The following is a 17850-nucleotide window of genomic DNA, read 5'->3' as shown; positions in this document are numbered from 1 at the left end:
AGTGAAAAATAACCTGAAAAATAATGAAAGAATTAAATGATCGTTTTATTTTTATACTTAGTTTTAAAAATACTTTACTACCTACCATCTTGTGTACGCGGTAAAATTAATCTGTATATTTTATTGTATATTTTAATACATCAATTTGAATAATTATGGAGATGTCGAGCATTGGTACACAATTAAAAATTGTATCGGACAACCACATGATTTTAAATAATAATATTATTGAAGGAAAATAGCGCCGCATGCGACTTTTTTTACTATTAAAGCAAATGTATGACATGTGTTTATCTCACTTATCTGGTCGACTCGCCTCGCCGGGCCCCTCCTGAGCCCGGGCTTCCAAGCTAGAGCTCTGTCAGCCCCAGCGAGTTGTGGGGGCCATGATTGTGACCATCTTGAATTTATGTAATCTTTGTCTGCTTCCCTCAAGACAGAGTGAAGGCTGTCCCCAATCAGCTCTTTCATTCGGTCGCTCCAGCGCGCTGCTGCTTCGCCTTGCTTTAGACTACCCAAAACCATCAGTCTCTTCAAGTTATCCGGTCCGCGCCAAATAATATGAATACCGGAAACTTAAAAGGGTGTATTTACCATATTCAAAAAAAGAAGGTAGAGGAAATTTAAAAATACACTCAAACATTCAATTCATACATCAACCATACAATTCGTACAACCAACGCCATCTTCCGGGAATTTTTAAGAATTATTTCCGGGCATCAGTGGCACTTGTACCCTTCTGTAGGATATTGGTCTTGGCACATGCTATACATTTCTTAAATAAAACCGTTTTCATAATTTCTGGCACTTACAGCCTTTTAAGTTTCCGGTATACAAAAAACTGCAGAAAGAAAAAAGTTACTAGCACTTTGAAACTTAGGGAGACCTCTGAGTATATTTTTAAGCGACTCAATATCGTAAACATTTAATTATAGGACAATAGCTACTTATCAGGCCAAAGTTTATCGACGTGTTGGATATTCCTGCTTTATACAGAAAAGAAACCGTCTGTAACTGGCAAATAAATCTTGCGGCCACGTGACCTGGTCCGTTTCTTTTCTTGCCAAGGAAAGACGGATCGGCCTGCTTAATTCTAGGTCCATTTATTTTATCGACTCGGCGGTGATTTTTAAACAACGGTAAGGGTACGTAATTGAATGGCTTCGATAAGAGAACGGGCGCCGTAAAAAATTCTTTCTAGTGATTTTTTTGTGTTTGGTTTTTTACCGCCAAAAATAGATTTTTAGACTAAAACCAGTTAAGTAGGTAGTTAAAATCTTTTCAATATCGATTATGTATTGTTTATTTGTTGTTTTTTATAGTTGGAGACCTGCTAGGGCTGGACTCCATTGCTTACAAGGGTATTAACTAAAATAATACACAATTTGTAGTATTAATTCCACTTGGTTTAATAATAATCAAAATCGTTTTTGTCCACTTAGTCCACCAGTACGTAATAACAATATAAAATCATATAGATTTAGATTAAAAAATTAAAAAAAAAATGTAATAAATTCCATGTTCATAAATAAATCAATTAAGTTTACCTAGCTTTTTAGAAAACATTATTATAATCTTTTAATTATTATTACTTATTCGTGGGTTCATTTACAATCCGTATATACTGGCAAATATTAATTTTCATGTTCCCTCTTAATATCACTCGTATCTCTACTGTCTTCATGATACCCCGTTGCAGGACAGGTGTGATGTTTCGTGATGCTGTCTATCGTGCGATTAACTCATTAGATGGCACCAGAAAGGTTGATATATTTTTTATTAATTATATCATGTTTGTGGACGTGTTAAATAGGTTAAATTTATAATTGTATTTATCATTTTACTTTAATATCTACATAAGCACATACTTTCTTGTTATATTGGTTGTTATTTTAATTAAGTCATTTTTATAAGCTGAAAATTTTTTTTTAAATGCAACCATGTCTCATAAAAATCATAAATTCTCTTTGGTAACCGTTATAAAAAACGGTTGCTCTATTTGAAACAAATGTCTTAATTGCTTAACCAATACAGAGCACACTCTAATGCATTTCAGCGTTGGTGGTGAAGGTGCAAAGTGATATTAAATTCATATTATACGTTGGGTTACATAGTATATTTTATAGTGCCATTCCGCGTCTTGTATGAATAAATGTGATAAAATATTACCTATTTCATTTTTCATGCCAGGAGTTTAGTTTAGAGAAAGTTACATAATATATTGCCGCAAGCTTTATGTTGAAAGACTAAGCCGCAACGCTGCATATTTCTGAGGCCTTTGTTTCAACATTTCCCATGAAAAATGAATGAAATATTTTACTCCCTTGCATTACGTTACAGAAAAATATGCCTTTACATAACGTTTAAAAGAGGCACGCATAAACGTTGTGTAAAACATGAATTATATTACCCTTATTTTTCTATTATTTCAATTAAAGTTATGTTCTAAAAAAAAATTTAATAGTTTTTATCGCTTTTCTTTCATTCTTTTGCCCCCCATCCTTGTGGATCACTAATCTTCAAAGATCACTTCTGTCGCGTGTGCTCGCCATACAAACAAAATTTGTATTTAAATATGTATTCTCTGCCACCATCAACATTCATTAGCGAAAAAGTGGATGTGAAGCAGAAGTAAGAAGCGCCACACTCATTTCAAAAAATGCGACACGTCATGGAATGGAAATCGGATTTAATTCGGTTGTTATAGAAATAAAAGAAATGTTAGCATAAAGGTGTAATGTAGAGAAGTTTGGCAATACTCAAGGGTAAATAATGCTAGATTAATAATTAATTGACTCTTAATAACAGGGCGGTGATTGCGTTGTTACGTGGATTTGAATATCAGTGAAACATGAATCTGTAGAATATATAGAAAGTAAATGGATATTAGTAGAATATAAAAGATGTTTAATAAGACAGCCTTTCAAGTGTATATACTAGCAATTAGGGCACCAAGTATAGTGTTGTCTAAATTTTTACACAGTGAAATACTGCAAATGTAAAGAAATCACTATAATTTAAATAGTTTACAATTAGGTATTTATTAAAAGATCACAAAACATATTAATCTAATTAAACTAAATGAAAAAATAGAGACATTGTATTTTCTAACAACGTTGACTCGTGATCAATGTTTGTAGAGAAAGATAAAAAAACATTATTGATTATTCGATACTCGTCTGTACAATATTATATACAAATTCCAAATGAAGCTACTTGTCACACTGAATTTAACTTTGGATAGTTGCCACTCATATTTTTGGTTACGTTGATTTTGGGAATTATTCAAAAGGAATGTAGGCTTTTCTAATTAATATATAGATATTATATATAACATTATTTTGTATATTTAGATCATACGATAAGGAGTAATAGGTATGGAATCATAGGTAAAAGCCGTAATTCAGGGGAGTCTAAAAAAACTTTGGAATAAGGAATTATCTCGGATTGGTAAATCTCTGTGGGTGGAACAACTATGACCCGAAAACCCTTTTCAGGATAGCCGTTGACAGCGTGAAGCTATCCACCGTTATATCTAATCCCCTACCCAGAGAGAGAACACGAAGAAGAAGAAATGTATATTAAAATATTCGAACAAACCGAATAAAATGTAGTTTTTACTTCTTCTGTAGAGAGTTATTTCTATATACGATATATTATATATATTATGCATCTATATTATATATTACCTTCAGATAGTGACGACCTGCTTTTGGGTGAAGTCATCCCATAGCTGCTTATACTCTTCTGGATATCTAAATTTGATGAGTTCATTGATCCGGTTAGTTCTTGCCTCTTGAATAATAAAAAATGTATTCTTGGTGCCAAATGCTTCATATTTTTCGAACAGAGCATCGGACGAACCAGTCAATCATGCAGATATAAGTCTTCACACTATGAGAGAAGCAGAGAATAGTGAAGCGTGGAAAGTCTTATGATAGAAATACATTACCACCACGTCACGTAAGCTCACATGCTAAAGCCACCAGAAAATTCAATAATAATAACTGACAACCTACAAAAACATTGTATCAATTACCTATCATTCGTAGCTCCATTCCAAACCACTAAAATTATGAGAACATGTGGTGACTCGAAACTCGACTAAGATGTGTAAATTTTCAGAAAATAAAATACGTTCTATCACACGTGAGGTCCAAGGTGTGGTATAATATACATGAGGTGACCTCAGTGTGGTTCAGATACTTTTTGGCAGATTGTACTAATTGACACTGTTGTTTTTTGGCTCAAAATATGCTTAAATAGTTACTCAGAAGATTAGGGTTAATTGTGTGTGATTGTGACATTTCTATTCCTCAATCCTCAATTTTATTATTACATCATTTAATTTGACCATTTGAGTCGCCCATTACCAAAAGTCACCTTGTCCATTTTGTTTTGTTTTGAGATGACAAAAAAACGTGTATGAACCTCCACATAGAAAAAATAACCATTTTTTTCTTGAGCCATTGGGCAGGTGCTTTTAATATTTTAAATAGAGAGCTTTCCCAATCAAATCATTGATATACTACTAAATGCGGAGTTCCCATACAAGTGTAATTTTAAAAATGTACCACAAAAGAAGATAATATAATATCGTCTTATAATATTTCCTTGTAGGTATAATGCGTTAAGACCGTTAACATGGATTCCCGAATTTCACCCGTATTGCCCTGGCTGTAAAACTAAATTTGCGTTTTTGGAATAGTGACCCTAAGGGTGTCTGCAACCCAAAGCTTGCAAGCTACCAAAAAATCATGTCTGAGCGGACAGAGCAAGTCGTCATGCGCTGACTATTAGTTAGAGTAAGATGCAAGCTAGATCGGGCTTATTCATAATTATTGCCAGGTCGTTTTCGAGACAAATATTAAGTGAGCTTATATCGAGTTAAGTCCGCTGATATTAAAACAGTAAGTTTTAACACTGGCCGAGTCGCTGAAAATCGGGCGTCATTTTAAGAAGCATATGATTCATTCAGTAGTATATCAATGAATCAAATACTTGAAAGTTTGGCGGAACATGATATACATTCCCGTATTTAGCGAAAGTTTCAAAATACTCACTCTGTAACAATGGAGAAGATGATATTTGAAAATGGCCACCAGACGAACAAGATGCATTTTGAAATTGGACGATGTTTTTTTAACCGTTATACTGACTAAAAAGGCTAGTGTTGGATGTGTTTTATAGAATTAGTGTATGTCCCTTTAAATAAAGAATAAAATTGCATATTCAGTTCATTTTTGGTCAAAACTGGACGAGATGATTTTTGGAAATGCTATCGACTCTCACTCTCAATTTATTTGAAAAAAATATCTCTAGTACCTATATATTTATAATATATAAAAATATATAAAATTTAAATAAAATATTTATTTTCAATTTACAGGAATCGACCAGTTTCAATTCATTAAAAGCAGCATATTGCACAATTGTCATATACGAGTTAATTAATTTACTTTATAGTTTTATTAATTCCTGGAATCACTATTCAAACGCGACGTCAAAATAATATTTTGAAAATTCAAATGTAATTATTTTCTCATAGAGCATATTGTATCATTATTTTCAATCAGGTTTATTGATTTATGCGACGTTTACCGGCATGCAATTATTTTCGTATACTGACAGTATTGTTAAATCAATTTATTTTGCTGATTGCAATTTTATTTATTTGATTTCAATCAAAATATAATATTATACCTGAAACTTGTTTAGTTTGAATAGCAATCAATATGTGTTTGTTTTATTACTGCTCGGTATAGCTACATTTTATATTTAATTTTTGTCATTGTTTGTATTGAAATCAAAAAATATATATTAATTAAGTACCTACCTAAGATAAGAAACGATAGTAAATGAAATAAATAAAGCACACCTATAGATACTTATCTCAAAATATAATGGTCAATATATTATTTCTCGTAAATCTTTTGTACAACACATTAATTTGTTATTAAAACGTCACTTTTTTGGTTGTTTACCGAATTTTTAACACTTTCACTTCAATTAATACACACCCGAAATATTTTCTACTTGAATTGGAAACATTTGAAAATAATTTAATAATTTCAGAGATGTGCCGTTGTCACGTTGTGGATACGTACCTATACGTAATTTGAGAGTAGGTAAATTCTCACCGATAGAAGAAGAAGCAAGATCGATTCTCTTTCACACAAACCCCCACCCCGCGGCCGTTGCTGATACCTACTTGTACTTTGGCGGACAGGAGGGTTGCACTTTTATCGATCTCGTTCACTTTTACCCTGACTTCTCAACTGGATGGATCTTTCAACTTAACTTACTTTTTGTGAACGGCCGGTACGGGACGCCGGCCACACATAAAAATCAGTTTTCTTTCACTTTTATTGAACTTTTATTAACATTAATTTCTAAAATTCAGTGTCTACAATTTGAAGGGATGCAGAGCAGATGAGTACCCTATTATTTTTATTTATAATGTTTCTTGTAGAATAGCATGTCTTCGCATAAAAAAGATCACCGAGTCTCCTTAATTTCAATTGTAATACTTGTCAAAATAAATTTAATGTTTTTTTTTGCCTATAATAAACAACTATTGTTATCTCTAAATCTAGTGTTTTCTTTATTTACATGGTATTTAATTATGTACACACTTAGACAGCACTTGGCGCCCTTTTTATCAATTCAATTTTATCACACACTCATAAGTCTCTTTTATACATAGTTTCTCAGTCTATTTAAATTCCTTTTTTTACATATTTTATAGATGCTAGTTCTCTGATAATCACATACATTTGTCAGCGCGATCTCATGGCCCTGAATAATTCAATTATCCGATTTTACTATTCACGCTTAAATCTAATCATGCTCTACCTTTAACTTGCAATTTCTACAATTTATATTTTTATTGACACATTCTCTCCTCTATTTTATTCAATACAGCGAAGTGCCCGAATTGTTCGACAGCTACGGTCACGGAAGCTCAAAAAAACGAGCACAAACATTCGGAAGCCGCCCAACCGTAATCGAACAAAAAGCCGAATGGAAATCGTGGCTGAAAGTAGTCGCCGATTTTTATAAATATTCTTATTTAGCCCCTATGTTACCTTGTGATCATGACGATCCAAGGCCTTTTGCAGACATATTTGTAAATAATGTTAAGTTGATAGGTTTATTAGATACGGGAGCCTCCGTCAGTTGCATTAGTAAAAAAGAATCGGAAAAATTATTAAAAATAGGCTATAAATTATTACCTTCTAGTATGTATATTAAAACAGTCGACGGTAGATCCCAACTCGCGAAAGGAGAGTTGCGGGTACCTGTCACCTTTAATAATATAACTTTTAATTTATCTTTTGTAGTAGTAAATAACATTCATCCAGAGCTCATACTAGGTAGAGATTTTTGGAAAATTTTCAGTATTGCACCTCATGTTTTCTCATCACTGCAACAGCAGGATAACAAACATACTGTTTTCTCTGTTTGCACATTGAATAAAATTGTTTTAACCGACACTCAGCATACTAAATTAGAAAATTTAAAGGAAAAATTTTATGCAATATCTTTTGAAAAGGTCGGACTAGGTAGAACTCATCTGGTTTCACATAAGATTGAAACAACTGGCCCACCTATTAAACAGCGTTATTACCCCTTGTCACCAGTCAAGCAGCAGCTAGTTGAAAAAGAGCTTGATGAAATGCTAGCCTTAGGTGTAGTCAAGCCATCAATTTCTGCTTGGTCAAATCCTATTTTAATTGTACCGAAAAAAGATGGAACAGGACGACTTTGTCTCGATTCCAGAAAACTTAACAGCGTCACAAAATCAGATAATTATCCTCTACCGTACATTTCGCAGATTCTGGATCATCTTAGGGATGCGAAGTTTATTTCTTCAATAGATCTCTCTAAAGCCTTCTGGCAATTACCTTTGTCACCAGAGTCTTGTGAAAAGACTGCTTTTGTTGTGCCCAGACGGGGACTTTTTGAATTCAATGTTTTAGCTTTTGGTCTCAGAAACAGTAGTAACGTCATGCAGCGTCTTTCAGATAGTCTTTTTGGACCGGATTTTGAGTCAAGAGTATTTTGTTATTTAGATGATATTTTAATAGTTTCGGAAAATTTTGATAACCATTTAATTTTATTAGAAAGAGTCCTTCAAAAATTTATCTCATCAGGATTGACAATTAACTTTAAAAAATCTGAATTTTGCAGATCTGAATTGAAATTTTTAGGTTATGTAGTAAATGAACGCGGTCTGCAGTGTGATCCAGTGAAGCTGGAGAGCGTAAAGAATTTTCCAATTCCAAAATCTTCAAAGGACATTAAATCATTTATAGGCTTATGTTCTTATTATAGACGTTTTATTAATAACTTTTCTTCTATATCTGCCCCTTTATCCCGTTTAACAGGACAAAAGAAAGGCATCTCAAATTTTCAATGGTCATCGGAGGCTCAAATAGCATTTGAGGCTCTGAAACAGGCTCTAATTACAGCACCTGTTTTGTCTTGCCCAGATTTTGGATTGGAATTTTCTCTACATTGTGACGCAAGTGCATACGGTATTGGATCAGTCCTGACTCAAAACTTTGAGGATGGCGAGCATCCGATTGCATATTTCTCTAGAACCCTATCAAAATCTCAACGTAACTATACAGTAACCGAACGAGAGTTATTGTCTATTATAGAATCAGTACACCATTTCAGGCAGTATATTGATGGGTGCCATTTTACTATCTACACAGATCACTCAAGTTTAAAGTGGCTCATTAGCTTAGATAATCCGTCAGGTAGGCTAGCGCGCTGGGCTACTAAACTTTTACAGCTTGATTTTGACATCAAACACCGACCGGGTAGGTTAAACACCGTACCAGACGTCTTGTCGCGATTAGAGCTGGCGGAAGTCGCAGCACTAAACAAAAAATCTGAACACGATTGGTATGGCTTTAACTTCGAAGGATGTGGTACAAATCCTCTTAAGTTCCCTCGTTTCAAAATTTTTAACAATAAGCTTTTCAGATTTAAAGCAGGTGATCTTCCACTTAGCGATGAAAACTGGAAGGAATGTGTTAAGTTTCCTGACAGGACAGATTTAATTAATAAATTTCATTGTGATGTTAATTTAGCTCATCTAGGTATCTATAAAACGTTTAAAAGAATTGCTTTATACTATTATTGGCCCGGAATTTTTAAAGATGTAACTAACTTCATTAGTAAATGTAGCATTTGTAAGAAATTTAAACATTGCACCAAACCACCTTCAGGTTTGATGACAAATCCTAAAATAGTAGATCGACCGCTACAAACGCTGTCGATTGATCTAATTGGACCTTTCCCCAAAGCTATGGATGGAGCTATGTTTATTCTTTCCGTGGTTGATGTATTTTCAAAGTACGTTTGGTTAAAGGCTTTGAAAAAGGCAACCTCAAAACCTATCATTCAATTTATGGAGTCGGAAATTTTTTTGAAACACGGCGTACCTTTTTGTATTTTAGCTGATAATGGTAAGCAGTTCATCTCTAGAGAATTTAAAGTTTTTTTAGCTAAATATAACGTTCCAAAATTGTTCTTAAATGCCTTCTACTCTCCACAGAGTAATACAGTGGAACGCTATAATCAGACCATAAATACCTCTCTAGCCATCTTAGTTGGTAGGAATCAGCGTCTTTGGTCAGAAAATGTGATCCATGTTCAAACAGCGCTGAATTCTACAGTAAATATTGCCACTAAGTTTTCCCCTTATTTTTTGTTACATGGAAGAGACATCATTCTTGATGGTCGCTTTCATTTTCCTCACCACGTACCAACCAATGCAACTTCTGGTCAACCAAACATGGTCGACCAAGATAAATTTACTAACCAATTACTCGAACTCCCATTTATTTTTGATATAGTACAGGAAGAATTATTTACTAATTTCTTTAGAAACGCCAAACGTTATAATCTCAGGAGGAAATCAATCCAATACAGCGAAGGAGATACTGTATACAGGAAGAACTTTGTGCAATCATCGGCAGCTAATTATTTTTCTAGTAAATTGGCGCCGAGATTCGTGGAAAATGTTGTTTTAAAGAAAATTTCGCCTCTAATCTACTTGCTTGGAGATAAAAATCTCAAACCAATAGGGAAATTTCATATTAAAGATATTGCCAAATCAGCATAATATTTTTTAAATTACTATTAATCTTTTCATTTAATCTAAATATAACTTATTTTATTGCACACTACTTTTTTAAATTGCACTTTTATTAAAATTGTACAATACAATTTAAATGATTTTGACAAACTACCTTACTTTTATTTTTCTTAAAACTGAGAACTTATTTGTGTGCTTGTTAATATTGCTACCATTTTCTTTCTTTTTTTCAACATACTTTTACTTTTGAGTAAGCTAATCACTTAATTTGCATTTATTAATCTTGGAATTAACATTGTCACTCAAAGACTATAGAAAATTCTTTTTTTTTTTTTTTCAAACTCATTTCGAGGGGGTGATTCTACCCATTATCATGTCTAGAAACTAAGTTTATTCTTATCTATGTTAATGATTCTAATGTCATATATTTTTTTTTTGCAAATTTTCATGAATCATGATTAATTATGCTCTTATTATATATCGAAACTGATATTTACAAATTTGTTACTCTATAAAACTTGTGTTTAAATTAGGTATGATGATTTTGTAATTTTGTATTGTAAATAATATACTTAAATGACGTATGACATTTACTTTTTTTTTCTCTTTTCCAATTAGTTTTATCTTTTAGTCTTATACGTTACATCTGATATCGAGATTTCTTTTGTTCAAAATTAAGATAAAAACAAAATCTTACAAATTATATTATATGTTTTCAAATATTCTTTCAACATGTTGTGACAATTTTAATCTACATAATTGTTTTATCTTATTCAAGGTTCACAACTACAACACTGAAAAGCTTTTATTGGATGAAAAGCAATGTCGGCTTGCAGAGATTTGTGTCGCAGTATTCCAGTGGTCAACAGCCAAATGCAATCCTGTTTTTTTAATTGTGTCTATTACTTTATGGTTGAGGACGTTCAACATCAACTTAAGTTTTGCTAGGTTGTGGTCATGAGGGCTTTTACGCAAATGCTTGCAAGGACAATTCAGTTTTCACACTAAAACATGTATTTTTCTTTCTATTTTATTTCTCTTTTTACAACTGTACTGTGTACAGAATTTTTCTTGTAATTTATTGTTACTTGACTATCTTATTTGTTAAATCAATCTGCAAAATGGTTTGGTTTCACTTTAGGGTTATATATTTTTTATTTTTAGTATTATTAATTAATTTTGTGAAATGAAAATTGAGCTTGTATTTGATAGGAAGTAAGTGTTAGTGACTATAAGTTCGGAGGTCTAGTTTTTTTTCAATCTTACTCTATTGTGGATGATTTCTATGCAAAACTTTTATTTTCATACATCTCCATACTCTCTTTAATTGCGAAGTTGCGGACATTTAGGATTGGTCCTTTACTTTGTAGTTTATCTGTGTCGCTCACAGATACTTTGATTTGGGTCGGGAACATTTAGTGAGGAGCTTTACCCAATCACTCTATTTAGTCATTAGTCTTATGGCATGAGTTTCATAAGCTATTGCACTACTATTCTTATTTAAGGTTGAGAAGAAGCAGATCCTATGAATGAATTTGTCACGTAACGGGCTCTAAATTCAGAATGTTTTCTTTGCATGAAAGCATAGTGGTTGGCTTGTCTAGCTTAATTCTCGAAACATGAGTAAATTCTTTGTTTTGTTATGGATTTTACTTGAATTAGTAATTATCTATAGATATCGTTGGTGGTATCTAACAGTAATTTCGCACTAGCTTACGATGTAGTTTTTGATGTGGCTGTGTTGCAGCTCTCGTTTATTATGATTTCTTAATAGATTCGTTTATTTTGTAATTCTCGCACATTTTTGTTCATGAAAGGTCTCACATTAGGTTAATTTTAGTTAGTAAAAAAGTGAGTCCAAGAAAATGCATATTTGTCGTAATAAGAGAAGTCTCTTTGTTTTTCTTTGCAAGCTTGATGTCCACTTCTGCCTTGCAGTAATTAAGTTAGAATTAAATGTGAACCTACCCTTGGTTGTCTCATGTAACATGTCAAATGATTTGTGCATGGAACTTCTGATGGATATACAACGAGCAATAATTCACAGTTATGTGACTTGTATAAAACTTAGTGTACCCTTGAAGAAAGAATTGTTGAGGTGTGGCATCGAGAGAGCATTGAAACGCAAATAGCAGACATTAAAGCCAGAGTTTTTTTGATTAGATTTTTGTTTTTTTGTCAAGAGTAATCGTAATTTTTCTTTATTATTAGTTCGCTAATAAGCCTAATATTATTTGTTAGTAGATTCATGTAGAGAAATCATGGTAGACAGATTTGTGACTAGGTATTTCTTAATGCATCATTTTTTCTAAATAACGTTTCGTAGAAGATTTCCACGCATTATCACGCTGGGTTAGTATCCTCGTGGGATAAACAGAATAGTCTGCATACTGATCTGAAATTTCAATTGTATTTAGTTTAAATTATAAATGTACGGACTGCTTACAAACCGTGAGATAGTATTATAACCGTTGAGTGAAAACCTTGAAGTGAACACCATTCCAGCAACTAAGAAATTCATGGGAAGTAGAAATTTTATTTGTGGCAGTGGCTTGTATTCTTTTTATGCATTTCATTGTACTGCTTCAATCTTTTATGTTATTATTTTTTCCACCTGTTATCCTTATGTGCTTATCGCAGGATCTACTGGTTATTAATAACTAATCTTTAACGCAATAATTGACTTGGTCGCTTTGTGTTTTCTTTTATACCAACACAATTTTTTTGCACTAAATCTTACTAAATCAACTTCCCAAGAGTTATCTTATCTTTATCTAAACTTATCTATGCATTTCTCTTTGTAAAATATTACTTATATTATCAAAGAATTGTAACTTGATACTTTACATCTTTAAACTTTTATGTTGTACAAGTCATTATTATTATGATGTTGCTTGTGCAATACTAGATTTTGTATTATTTTAAATATCACATTGTCTACTTAATGTAATGTATTTACCTAAGCATTACCATTAAAAGGTAAGCTATTTTGTCAAATCAGTTTACTAAATTGTAAACATATTTTCCTTTTTTCTAAAAAGCTATGTCAACTCGATTAAATGAGAATGTCATAAATTATGGCCAGCTTAAAGATAAATTAATTAATGTTCTCGATATCACGTAACGGTATTAAACTGAAGACTGAATTAAAAATAGTATCTTTTTGCTAGTAGTTTTTTAATTTGGAAATGGACATACTGATAGATGTTATTTTAAATTGCTTATGTATCTTTTTCTTTCATTTATTTGATAACTTATTACTACGCTTTAATTTTATCTTTGCTTGTTCTTCATAAAGCTTTTTATTATTGACGAATCATTTATCATCTTTTGCAAATGTTTTCTATTTGAAAACTTAAAACCATTTTTTTTGCTATGCTGGAAGACTAACAACATGTATAAATTGTATTGGTATTGTTTAGCATACGTTTTTGAATTTTTGTATATTTACTGTATAATTTTATTATTTTTTCTGAGACTTTTTGAGACTTCGTGATCAATTTTACTTTCTGGTATTTGCTATCATTATCATCAACATCAAGATTTTTTTTTTTCAACGTGAAAATGACAATTTTACCTTTGAAGAAACATTCAGTGAAAGTGAAAACAAGGAACGTAATTTCCTTTAGTGAAAAAATAAGGAACGAAATTTCCTTAAGTGAAAAAAATCCAGAGTGAACAAAACGCCTGTGTTGCGAAGTGTTTTTCTCAAACGATGCTCAAAGATTTTCGAGGAAAGACAAGCCCTTGGAACAAACCACTCTGCAAGATGAGGAACTGCTCTCCACTACTGATCTTGGGTCAGTGTATCACACGATGGTCTACTACTTAGCTACTCTGGCAGAGGCAACTGAACTTCAATGGTCGAGATACTGACGAGCCGTGGACAAATTCAACCACGATAAGTCACACCATGAACAGCTGACTGCCAATGGCAACCCTGGGAGGAGTTCAATCTTTTTTTCTTTGAGTGGAAAAGGGGTGTTGTCACGTTGTGGATACGTACCTATACGTAATTTGAGAGTAGGTAAATTCTCACCGATAGAAGAAGAAGCAAGATCGATTCTCTTTCACACAAACCCCCACCCCGCGGCCGTTGCTGATACCTACTTGTACTTTGGCGGACAGGAGGGTTGCACTTTTATCGATCTCGTTCACTTTTACCCTGACTTCTCAACTGGATGGATCTTTCAACTTAACTTACTTTTTGTGAACGGCCGGTACGGGACGCCGGCCACACATAAAAATCAGTTTTCTTTCACTTTTATTGAACTTTTATTAACATTAATTTCTAAAATTCAGTGTCTACAATTTGAAGGGATGCAGAGCAGATGAGTACCCTATTATTTTTATTTATAATGTTTCTTGTAGAATAGCATGTCTTCGCATAAAAAAGATCACCGAGTCTCCTTAATTTCAATTGTAATACTTGTCAAAATAAATTTAATGTTTTTTTTTGCCTATAATAAACAACTATTGTTATCTCTAAATCTAGTGTTTTCTTTATTTACATGGTATTTAATTATGTACACACTTAGACAGCACTTGGCGCCCTTTTTATCAATTCAATTTTATCACACACTCATAAGTCTCTTTTATACATAGTTTCTCAGTCTATTTAAATTCCTTTTTTTACATATTTTATAGATGCTAGTTCTCTGATAATCACATACATTTGTCAGCGCGATCTCATGGCCCTGAATAATTCAATTATCCGATTTTACTATTCACGCTTAAATCTAATCATGCTCTACCTTTAACTTGCAATTTCTACAATTTATATTTTTATTGACACATTCTCTCCTCTATTTTATTCAATATTTATTATCCATTTCATAGCAAATATTACACCGTGTTTCAAATCATGTTTCATATACATTTCAGTGGTTTTCCTGTCGTATAAAATCGCGTTGCCAAAAAAAATTGCGGTGTTTATAGCGTTTAATATTTATGTTGTTTCTTCACACCCTTCTCGGATTTTATTTAAATCTAAGAAGACCACGTTAATATTTTATTATTAGAGCTCGGATAATCTTATAAATTGATATAAAACTGCAATTATTCACATTTTCCACACTAATATACATTACTCCACTGGATACATCACTAACAGACGACGTCGCTTTCGTTTGTTTTTCACGCATAATATTTTTACTTTCAAATTTCAAATCGTTCAATCTATCAGTATAATTCATAGATAATATAGAACATTTAGGTAGGTAAATAAAATTCCCGTAATATTTTATATAGGTATATATAATATATTATATTTATTAATAATAATTAAATGAAATTTCATTAATGTTTTTTCTTCCATTAACACTTTATGGGTACACATTTTTTTTGCTATTTCATCAGATTATTTTATTACTTCTAAAAATACACTTGGATTGTTTTACAAATAAGCCGCACTATGAATTAATACACTATTTTAGCTTCCCTTTTTTATATAAAGAGCGGAGTTTTTTATTTTCGATATTGGAAATTTGGCACATGCAGGTGGCTGTTTTGTGTGAAAAATGATAACGAATTTATTTATAGGTTCAAGAGTTTGAAATTTTGTGTGAGCATAGAAAACATGCTTTATAACAAAGTGCTATCAAAATCTCAATTTTGGTCAATATTGTAGTTAGCTGATTTTAGCATTAGATTAAGCATTACATTTAGCATTCATTACATTAGATTAAGCAGTCAATATGCTTCTTGGGTTCATAAACTATTTTTAAAACAATATTATAATAATCCATGTTACATACCATACTGTTTAAAGTCAAACTTTCCAAAGTAACGACATTATTAATTATTAAATTAATTCAATTTTACACTTCTTTTAAAATATTATTTTCCTTATTTATATATTATAAATAATAAATATTATATAAATATTATATATTTTTAAATAACAGTATTTCCTCACGTAGGTATGTGGTTAGTTTAATAATAAATCAAGCATGTTGTGATTTATTCAGTAGTACATTTAGTACCACTACTAATTGTTAAATAAAATATTGTTTTTTTCTCCTAAGTTAAAACTATTATCAAAATAAGCAAAAATCCATCCAAATGAGAGAAAAAATTACTCCAATCAAACTACCTACTACATAAAGTGATCAGGCATCCTAAATTAATTGGTATCATTACTATTAAATTTATATCATCATTTTATTAAAATCGACCACTATTTGATTTAGACTTCAAGCAAACTGCAATCTCTATATCTAGCGAGATAGCTGGCTTTGCTAGTGTATGCTGAATACTAAATTACCTTATGTTAATACATCTTTTTTTACTTAATAGTTATACGCAGTACATTTATTTCAGTTTGAAACAATTCACATCAAATAAAAGCGTGCCGTAATTTATTGCAAAGAAACTTTTCCACAGTATTCCAAATGGCCTATTGTTTTTTTTATTCTTTAAATATAATAAAACGTAAAACTTTTAACGCGGCACGCTAAAGCGCCAAGAGAATACACTCTTTGTTCACACCCTAACTTTTCACTTTGTTTTAAATCTCAGCTGTGACATATTAAAATTAATTTCATTGTCCTGCAGGGCTGAAATGTCGTGAAGGTTCAACTCACTAATAAATTCAAAACAACGTGTCGTCGCCGTCTGCCGTAGAGCATGCTCTACGCCATAGCCCTACGAGATCGTGTTTCCGTTCAGACAGAAGTCGCGTAAACTTTTCCGAACTTTTACTTCTTAGATGAACAAGCTAAGTCATCTGTTGTGAGCTTTACGTGTTGTGCTTTAAGTTTTTTTTCACTCAAAGCTGATAATCGGGTGTATCTTTGATGGGCTATGTATCGGCAGAAGTTTGTTGAAAACATTACACATATCTCGTAAAAGTTTCGAAGAAATATTTTTTTATGATTCCTCTAGAGACAATGTTGGTGGATTTCTTTCAGAGAATGTTTGTTTTCATAACACATTACATTTAATCGTACTTTCGTATAGTATTGTCGCCAACTTGTTGAAACAGTATACATTATAGTATTATTATACTGCGTGGTTATCTATTTTATATAATGGGTACCGAAAAGTAACCCATTATTAAACATATATATCAAACCATATTTATTTATGTATTTATTTAAAAAAGATACGTTGAGCACATAACAAATTATTAAATCATGACATTTAGAATAAAAAGTAAACGTAAATCAACTAGAGAAAAAACAACAGTAATTAAAAAAAAAAACAAATTAAATAATAAAATAGAATTTTAAAAACAGAATACACAATGCATCGTCAAAAATGTCTACATCTCTAGGGAGTGCATTGACCAGCCGTGCAGTAATGGTGCCTGGTGAGCCTGACATGATGAAACAGCTTTCACCCAAAATAGGTCAAGGCTGCGACCACGCATGTAACTGACGGGTGCATAAAAATTAAAATTTTCTAGAATATCTGGATTGGAAACTATACTATGTGAGAACAGGGGAAAATATAATTTGAAAATAACATATATTGAGCACAAATACTAGAAGTATATAACCACCAGAAAAAAACTTTTTTCTAAAATACGATACCCAGTAGGATTAGAACCTGCGCCCACGCTAACCGCTAATCTATACGTATTATATCTAATTGTGACGAAAACCTGGCGTGAGAAGGGCGCAAATCTCGGGTGGCGCAGGTTTGAACCTGCTAGATGTAGTATTTTTTTCAAAATAAGATTTTTTTCTAGTGGTTATATATTTGTAGAATTTGTGCTCAATATATAGATTATA

This window comes from Rhyacophila brunnea, unplaced genomic scaffold (assembly GCF_057557595.1).
Source record: "Rhyacophila brunnea isolate RB1 unplaced genomic scaffold, BYU_Rbru_1.0 scaffold_8, whole genome shotgun sequence".
Taxonomy (NCBI): domain Eukaryota; kingdom Metazoa; phylum Arthropoda; class Insecta; order Trichoptera; family Rhyacophilidae; genus Rhyacophila; species Rhyacophila brunnea.
This window is presented reverse-complemented; position numbering follows the sequence as displayed.